Raw genomic sequence first — 9,813 nt, 5'->3', positions numbered from 1 at the left:
AAACGTAGCACGTCTCGTTTCTTGGAAGGGCGTTCGATGGGATATACCGGCGGTACTTGCATATCGCAGCTTGCCAGGGAAAAGGACGTCTCCAACGGCTGAGACCCTCACACCAGTGGGTAGCCGTTACACCAGTTAGCCCAGCTGGGGAGGAGTTGTAGGGTGGAAGAACTGAGGATGGAGTACTAAGCTGTCTGGGCCTTTGAGGGAGCTCCCCAGGCTGGGGGTGGGTGACCTTGGGCCTGGGGCTCGGGTGTATGATGGAGCCTTCCAGGAAATCATGGAGGCTCTGAATAGGAGGCACAGGAGGAGCAAGAGATGACAGCAGGAGCTAGTATTGCCTGGCAAGTCTTCAGGAGGGAACCACTGGTTGCAGCCAGGAGGGCTGGTGAGTGACATGTGCAGTCAGGAGGACTGGAGAGGCATGCCAGAGAGGATTGTGAGGAAACAGTCAAAGATAGGTACAGAGCCAGTGGGGAGGGTTGCAATGTCATGGGCAGTGCAACCAGAATATTGTATATATGTGCAAACAAATGCATGTCACACAACGCTCAAAAAAGATGCATGTCAGTGACCACAATACATTTTAAATATGTACAAAAATGTGAAACAATCAAAATAAGAAAACCATAATATCATATGTATATACAAACAAATGAATATCACACAGTTCATGAAAAAGATGAAATTCCAAAAGTTTAGTCCATGAGGTAGATCCAGACTTTAAGACCCAGAGAGCAGAGAGTGCAAACCCATCATTCAGAACACAGGGAGCTGAAAGTGTTCCTCACAATCGTTCCTACACCACACAAACACTCTGCCTCTTCCCAAAATATGTTGATCTCTAGCTATGGAGATCAAAAAGAGCTTGATGTGTGTATGCCTTTAAGAGCCTCTTCTGCAAGCCAGTAGGGTCATCTCTAAATCATGGGATCACAGAACCATGCATACATTGCATATATCCACAAAGGACGCCAAAGAACCACCACACAGGTTTATTTCAGCAAAGCACAGGCAAGCACTTACAGAATGATGAGTACAGACTGAGTAGCACAAGCAAAAACACTATCCAAGTATAGCTGACAGGAGGACATCATCAGCTAGGCCCCACCTGACATACTTTGCTGTCAATGAGCGTTTTCAAGTTAAATGGAGCTTCAATTTTTCTTCTTCTCTGCAATTTATACTTTCCACTATTTATTCAGATCCAGGAACATAGGTATGCATAGCCTATTGCATTAGGGTGTGCACCCCAAAGCATCAACACACACTACTGATCACTCACAATCTTCATTCAGAAAGGGAAGGGGTCAGTAAATTACATATTTACCAGCCCCTTCCCCCCACTAATTCGAAAACATCCCCACAGCAACAGCCGGCAGGAGAGGAGAGGAGAGAAGCTGGAAGCACTGTGGCGGGGGAAGGGGAGGAGCCAGGGCAGTAGGGGGAATTTGTGCAGCACAGGGTGATTAGGGTGTGCCTGGGCACACCTGGCATACTCTGTGTGCACGCCTATGTCCAGGAAAGATATTTGCACTTTTCCAGACACTCAATCACCTTCCATCTCAAGAAGTAATTGTTTCGGAGGTTGTACTCAAACCTCTGAAACAATCTCTCAATCCGGTTTTGTGTAAGAATTTGGAGGGAAATGGTAGCTTCCATTGAGGCTGTTCTATTTGCCCAATTTCATCCCAGACCTCTGCAACTAAATATTTTGACGGTGTTCGACAAGTGGACTCAGTCCTTGGATTGTAATATCCCAGCATGAGACTGTCTCTGGATTGGTTGATTAACCTTCAGGTTCTGGAGATGGGGAGATTGTTTCTTCCTTCCCTGTACGATGATGACAACCGACTGTTCACGGTTCAGTTCAAAAAATGCGGTCTCCACAGGAGAGGTTATTGCCCATCAATATTTTGGAACTAAGGGTGATTAATCTGGCCTTGCTTAATTGGTTGTGTAACTGGAAGGCCCTTCTTGTGATGGTTCAGTCAGACATTGCCACAGGTGTGGCATATATAAATCATTACGGGGCAACAGAAGTCAAACAACCCAGGCAGAAGTACACCTAATTCTGGCCTGCTCTGTCTGCCATTTACATCCAGGGGTATAAAATTGGTAGGTATAAAATTGGTAGTTGGATAATCTTAGCCATAAACAGATGTCTCCAGGGCAATGGGCTCTTCATCCAGAGGTGTTCAAGAAGCATTGTCTATGTGGTGGATCTTCTGGAAGGTTTAATACAAAGCTTGACAGGTTTACTACCAAGACTACCAAAGCATACACCTCAGGAATGCTATCTGACTCTTTCCATCTGACAAACGGAACACGTCAAGTATGCCCACTGTCCTCAATAATCTTCTCTTTAGCCATAGAACCACTAGCAGAACTCGTAAGATCCAATACATGCATCGACAGAATTAAAATAGGGTCCAAGGACCATGACACCACCATAAACCTGTGGTGTCACCGATGACCCCGCCCCCCTCTGACATGTCACGGGAAACCCTGTTGCGTCAGAGGAGGGCGGAGTCACCCATCCATGTCATGGGTGGCCTCGCCCTTGGTTATTTAAGAGCTGTCAGAATGTCAGGGATCGGATGTGAGACTGATTTGATGAGGTCGGCCTCTCTTATATCTCCTGTCCTGGCTCCGCTGAAGGTGAGTCAGAGGAAGCCGAAGGACAAGAGAGACACGAGTGCCTGCAGCCGGGAGTCCCGGGAGAACAGCTTGGCAGGGTTCAGCGGCCTGGAGCAGACAGGTGATTGCCAGGCAGGTAACCGAGGGTTAACAGCAACCAGGAACATAGACAGGAGCAAGGTCTCAGGGATAGCCAGGTTCGTCAGCAAGCGGGCAGTGAGGTACCAAATCATAGACAGAGCCAGAGTCAGGAACGGAGCCGGGTCAGGGATGGACATCAGTACAGGAACAGAACACAGAGCCAAGGTCAAGAGCAAGCCAGGTCAGAATACTGGGAAGACATACAGGATCAGAGCAGGATTTAGGAACAAGCTGAAGATCAGTCAGCAAGGCACAAGAGCCCAGACTCCCTTTAAATAGGCTGTCTGGCGCCAAACTGAGTTAGGCTCGTACGTGTGCGCACGTGCTCGCATCTGTGCGCATGCGTGCCCGCAGTTGCGAGCTCTGGCGAGCATGCGCGCGCCTGTGAGCCATTCTATGGCAAAGGCTATGTGCTTGCGCACGTCTATGTGCAAAACGTCTTACAGGAGTTCCCTGACACAGACGAGTCGCACGTTCGTTCGGCTGGCCGCCTCCTGTTGAGGCTGTATCGTTCGTGGTGGCGGGTCAAAGTCGTAGAAGGATTACAGTTCTATAATTTTATTTTATTTTTTATTAAGGGACTTGTCCCAAGCTGCGTGTGTGTTTTTTTGACCTTTTCTGACACATTGTACCCCGTTACCAATTCACGTAGGGGGGGCTGGCATCATTGTTAAAGGGGGCTTCCAGATTCCGAAAAGCCCCCCGCCCGCAGACCCCCACAACCGCCAAGCAAGGGTTGTGGGGATGAGGCCCTTGTCTCCATCAACATGGGGACATCCTCCCCATGTTGAGGACATGTGGCCTGCTATGGTTCAGGAGGGAAGGGGGGCCACTCTCTAATCCCCCCTCTTTTCCTGCGGCCTGCCAGGTTGCGTGCTCGGACAAGGGTCTGGTATGGATTTTTGGGGGGAACACCAAGCAATTTTTTTATTTTGGAGCTGGGTTCCCCTTAAAATCCATACCAGACCTGAAGGGTCTGGTATGAATTTTGGGGGGGACCCCTACGCCATTTTTTTATTTGGTGCAGGGTTCCCCTTAATATCCATACCAGACCTGAAGGGCCTGGTAATGGAATTTGGGGGGACCCCACGCATTTTTTTTTTTTTTTTTGGTTTGGGGTTCCCCTTAATATTCGTACCAGACCCAAAGGGTCTGGTAATGGACTGGGGGGGGAGGACCCATGTTGGTTTTTTTTAATGACTTTTATCTGTATTGCCAGGACCCAACAATTCATTATACCTGCGAGTAGTTTTTTTCCTTTAAAAATGTCATTTTGTGCAGGGACAGTTCTAAGCACAGGAAACATGTAGCTAGATTCAAGTAGCGTAGCGTATTGTATAGATTCAAGTAGCGTAGCGTATCATATTTACACTACGCCGCCGTAAGTTAGCTAGGCAAGTACTGTATTCACAAAGTACTTGCCTGCTAAGTTACGGCGTCGTAGCGTGAATAGGCCGGCGTAAGCACGCCAAATTCAAATGAGGATGTGGGGGGAGTGTTTTATGTAGATTAACTGTGACCCAACGTGATTGACATTTTTTACGAACGGTGCATGCGCCGTCCGTGTACATATCCCAGCGTGCAGTGCGGCAAAGTACGCCGCAAGGACGTATTGGTTTCGACATGGACGTAAATTACGTCCAGCCCTATTCACGGACGACTTACGAAAACGACGTAAAATTTTCAAATTTTATCGCGGGAACGACGGCCATACTTAACATTACTAGTCCAGCTATTTGATGGAATAACTTTACGCCTGAAAATGCCTTACGTAAACGGCGTATCTTTACTGCGACGGGCACACGTACGTTCATGAATAGGCGTATCTAGTGATTTACATATTCTACGCCGAACGCAATGGAAGCGCCACCTAGCGGACAGCCTAAATATTGCACCCTAAGATACGACGGCGCAAGCCGTCGTATCTTAGATAGGTTTAAGTGTATCTCTGTTTGAGAATACACTTAAACTTAGGACGGCACAGATTCTGAGTTAGGCCTCACTCTTTATGAATCTAGCTATTGCACTACTTTACAGGCACTACTTTACCTGGGGGGTGTCTACCCCCCAGGTAAATTTAAAGGAATATTTCACTTTTATTGTTTCACTTTAAGCATTATTAAAATCACTGCTCCTGAAAAAACAGCGTTTTTTAAAACTTTTTTTTGCATTGATATATGTCCCCTGGGGCAGGACCCAGGTCCCCAAACACTTTTTATGACAATAACTTGCATATTAACCTTTAAAATTTCGCACTTTAGATTTCTCCCATAGACTTCTAAATAGTGTTCCGTGGCTTTCGAATTTGCTACGAACACTCCAAATTGTTCACTATTCGACGAACGGGCAAACAGCCAATGTTCGAGTCAAACTCATGTTTGACCCAAACATAAAGCTCATCCCTAACCCCAACCTATTATTTTGGGAACCATGGAAAAGTATAGGAAAAGCTAATACTGAAATAACCCATATATATTCTGTTTACTTTACATGTATTGCTCCTCAAACGTTCAATGTATTGGTCTATGAATACCTACCTTTTATTGTACCTGTACATCTTGATATTTAATAAAAATCTCAAAGTTAAAAAAAGAAAATGAAAATACTATTAGGTGGATTCAGAGAGAGTTAGGCCGGCGTATCAGTAGATACGCCGACCTAACTCGCAATCTGCGCCGTCCTAAGTTTAAGTGTATTCTCAAACTGAGATACACTAAAACCTAGCTAAGATACAACAGCCTGCTCCGTCGTATCTAAGGCCTCGTACAGACGGGCAAACATGTGCGATGAAAACGGTCCGCCGGACCGTTTTCAGCAGACATGCCCGCCCGGAGATTTCTGTATGATGGCTGTACACACCATCATACAGAAATCCGCGCGTACACGATACGCGGCGATGAGGCCGCGACGTCGCCGCGGCGACGTGCGCGGCCCTGGCAGTTCAATGCTTCCACGCATGCGTCAAAGTCATTCGACGCATGCGAGGGATGGCGGCCGCTCGGACATGTACGGTAAGTCTGTACAGACGACCGAACATGTCCGACGGACAGAATTCCAGCGGGCATGTTTCTAAGCAAGTTTAGAAACATTTGCCCGCTTTAAAATGGTCTGGCGGGCAAATGTACGCTGGAATCCTGTCCGCTCGGCTGTACAGACGACCGAACATGTCTGCTGAAACTGGTCCGCGGACCAGTTTCAGCAAACATGTTCGGTCGTGTACTAGGCCTTAGGGTGCAATATTTAGGCTGGCCGCTAGGTGGCGCTTCCATTGAGTTTGGCGTAGAATATGTAAATCACTAGATACGCCTATTCACGAACGTACGTGCGCCCGTCGCAGTAAAAATACGCCGTTTACGTAAGGCATTTTCAGGCGTAAAGTTATTCCATCAAATAGCTGGACTAGTCAATGTTAAGTATGGCCGTTGTTCCCGCGTCGAAATTTGAAAATTTTACGTCGTTTGCGTAAGTCGTCCGTGAATAGGGCTGGACGTAATTTACGTCCACGTCGAAACCAATACGTCCTTGCGGTGTACTTTGGAGCAATGCAGACTGGCATATGTACACGGACGGCGCATGTGCCGTTCGTAAAAAACGTCAATCACGTCGGGTCACAGTTAATATGCATAAAACACGCCCCCCACATCCTCATTTGAATTAGGCGCGCTTACGCCGGCCTATTCACGCTACGCCGCCGTAACTTAGGAGGCAAGTACTTTGTGAATACAGTACTTGCCTCTCTGACTTACGGCGGCGTAGTGTAAATACAATACGCTACGCCGCCGCAAAGATGCGTGCCCCTACCTGAATCCAGCTAATATGTCTCAAAATTAAGTCAAGTATCTGTAAAACGAGATCAAACAAAGCTCTAGGATGTTGAATACTTTGGTCAAATTTTTTTTTTACAACAAGGACACCCTTTGAATGTGGGATGGAACAATAAATACTTTCAGTCCGGGAGGATGTGCGCTAGTCCCACTTCCGGTCTCATGCCAGTGCTTCCGGGTGGATATCACATGCTGGTATCGCTGCATCTTATTGATGTAAACACCACTGAATGTGTCACGACTGGTTGTTATATCACACGTCAACCGGAAATTACGCGCTTTCGTGCAGTGTGCTGTTGATTGCAGCTGAAACACACACTGCACACGGCTTCTGGCATTATATGCTATGCAAGACGGAATCTACATGGAGGCTTGGTTTTTCCAGCTGCTCTGACTCAGAAATCAATGTGAGACAATCAGCTATTTTATTGGCCTACTAGCCTCCTAATGCACTAGTTATAAATGGGCTGAGATCTGCCATTTAGGTAGTGGATGCTCACCCTATAACACACGGAGGATTGCTGCTCTACATCTAAAAAGACAGATTACTTTTGGTAAGCTTGGATTGAAGTTTTTAAAGGTCCCCTGCACTTACTTGTAATTGGGTTGACCCCTAACAAGATACCCCCGTTCTTTTTGGGCCACCATTATCCATCTGGGATTGCGTTGCCGTCTACACATGAAAGTGCCCTGCTCTTAAGCATTGAAAATTGGAGTTATATTACATCCTCTTTAGTGCATCTAACAATTTGGGGCTCCATACAGTGGGCCATCTATGATCCTTTTAGGGACCAACAAGTAAGTACCCTTGATATTTGTACTAGTCAAGTTCCTCCAATGTGTAAATTTGAGTTTCATTTTCTAATTTTTTTGAAAAGCCTATGGCGTGTGAAATACAGCAAAAAAACTTCACCCGGTGCAGAAAAAATGTGCACACACATAAAGAGTGGTCACAAAAACGTGCAGACGGGTGCAACGTCAAGTGGTCCTCCTGTGAAAAAGGACCCAAACCCTGATCCCCCGGGGCGTTAGGCTCCAGATGGGGACTGAGGTACTGTGGTCCGAGCAACCAAAGCCGACACGGACCCAACTTCCTTGGAGGGACTGTCGAAACAGAACCCTCCCAGTACTAGGTGGGGCTCCCCCGAAGGGAGACCCCATGAGAGCAGGTGAACTAAGCCAGAAGGCCATGTCCACCCACTCCCAAGACGTTCAGGGCTGGCCCGAGGACCCGCACCCTACTAGTCACACAGTGAACAAATAACGTGCACAAACAAAAAAAGGACAAAAACGTGACAAACATAAAATAAATAAAATGAAGTGGGGGAAAGGGATAGTGGAGAGGAGAGTGAAAGAAGTGGTCATTGTGTTCTACAATGACCAGGCCCTCCGGCCAGGAATAAAAAATTCCTCCGGTCCTAGCCAAAAGGCCCGGCCCAGGAGGCAGGTGCTAAAAAAAAGCGTGTTGCTGGTGCAATGACTGTGTTATCTTTAAATCAAAGTGACCCACACTCACAGTGATTCTCAGATACCCCTGGACTGCCACTCCAGGGGCACATGCACCATAGGCATTTCCATTCCAAATCCAACCCCCCGACCAGCCAGTGCAGCCCTCCACCCCTGCCAGCTAGAGAGCCCTTCAAGGTTTTCTTAGGGAGAACTGCCGCTCCAGTTAGCAGCCTCTGCCAATACTAGCCCCTCCAGACCCTCCGTCAACCCGGCGGATTTGCAAGGTCCTACCCCGACCCATCACAGGGCAGTACCAGCTCCTCCTACCTGATCGCCGACAGGGTTAGTACTTACACCGGCCAGCCAGAAGGTCGGACTAGAACTCGGCAAAAAGACCAGACCAAGCGCAGCCACCCATCATCACCAGGAGCACCCTTCCAGATGGCTCAGACGCAACCATAGGCCGGCCCCCAGTATCTGTCGGGCAGCACGGCGTAGTCCCTGCTAAAACCATCCTTCCAGGTGCAATGACGTCATTGGATTGCATCCACCCTCCCCATGTAGGAGGTGCTTCAGCGCTCCTCTGACAACTCATAAGAACAGATACTACACTTGATTTTAGCCAAAAGGCCGAGAAGCGATTTCATTTTTTCTCATACTCTATTGCTACTACCTGAGAGCCAAATGTCCCACATTCCCCCCTCCCCCTTCCCTCTTTTATAGGATGTGGTTCCTCTGGTTAGCTGGATGAGAGACATTTACATACATTTTTTATACCTTCCCTTGAATTGTCCCCTGATTCTTGGATGTGTGTTGAGCTGGTACCGGCATCCGTATCTGTTTTTACTACACAAATATTGTAAGATACAGTATCTCACAAAAGCGAGTACACCCCTCACATTTTTATAATTATTTTATTATGTCTTTTTTATGTGACAACGCTGAAGAAATTAGCTGTCCCCTCAAAATAACTCAACACGCAGCCATTAATGTCTAAACTGCTCAAATTGGGCCCAATTAGCCATTTTCCCTCCCGGTGTCATGTAACTCGTTAGTGTTACAAGGTCTCAGGCGTGAATGGGGAGCAGGTATGTTAGTGTTATCGCTCTCACTCTCTCATACTGGCCACTGAAAGTTCAACATGGCACCTCATGGCAAATAACTCTCTGAGGATCTGAAAAAAAAAGAATTGTTGCTCTACATAAAGATGGCCTAGGCTATAAGAGGATGAAGACCCTGAAACTAAGCTGCAGCATGGTGGCCAAGACCATACAGCTGTTTAACAGGAGAGGTTTCTCTCAGAGCAGGCCTCGCCATGGTCGACCAAAGATGTTGAGTGCATGTGATCAGCTTCATATCCAGAGGTTGTCTTTGGGAAATAGACATATGAGTGTTGCCAGCATTGCTGCAGAGGTTGAAGGGGTGGGGGGTAAGCCTGTCAGTGCTCATACCACACGCCGCACATTGCATCAAATTGGTCTGCATGGCTGTCACAGAAGGAAGCCTCTTCTAAGGATGATGCACAAGAAAGTCTGCAAGCAGTTTGCTGAAGACAAGCAGACTAATGTCCTGCGGTCTGATGAGACCTTGATAAACCTTTTTTGTTCAGATGGTGTCAAGCGTGTCTGGTGGCAACCAGGTGAGGAGTACAAAGACAAGTGTGTCTTGCATACAGTTGAGCATTGTGGTGGGAGTGTCATGGTCTTGGGCTGCATGATTTCTGCCGACACTGGAGAGCTACAGTTCATTGAGGGAACCA

The 9,813-nt window shown here is 47.4% G+C and overlaps 1 pseudogene; it reads right to left on the bottom strand.

Moving 5' to 3' along the window:
* Positions 1 to 8,589: 8,589 nt before the first annotated feature.
* LOC120942228 lies at positions 8,590 to 8,696 on the bottom strand (annotated as a pseudogene).
* Positions 8,697 to 9,813: the final 1,117 nt, after the last annotated feature.

The sequence above is a fragment of the Rana temporaria genome, chromosome 5 (assembly GCF_905171775.1).
Source record: "Rana temporaria chromosome 5, aRanTem1.1, whole genome shotgun sequence".
NCBI classification, from domain to species: domain Eukaryota; kingdom Metazoa; phylum Chordata; class Amphibia; order Anura; family Ranidae; genus Rana; species Rana temporaria.
The sequence above is the reverse complement of the archived record's forward strand: the minus strand, read 5'-3'. Positions and strand labels throughout refer to the sequence as shown.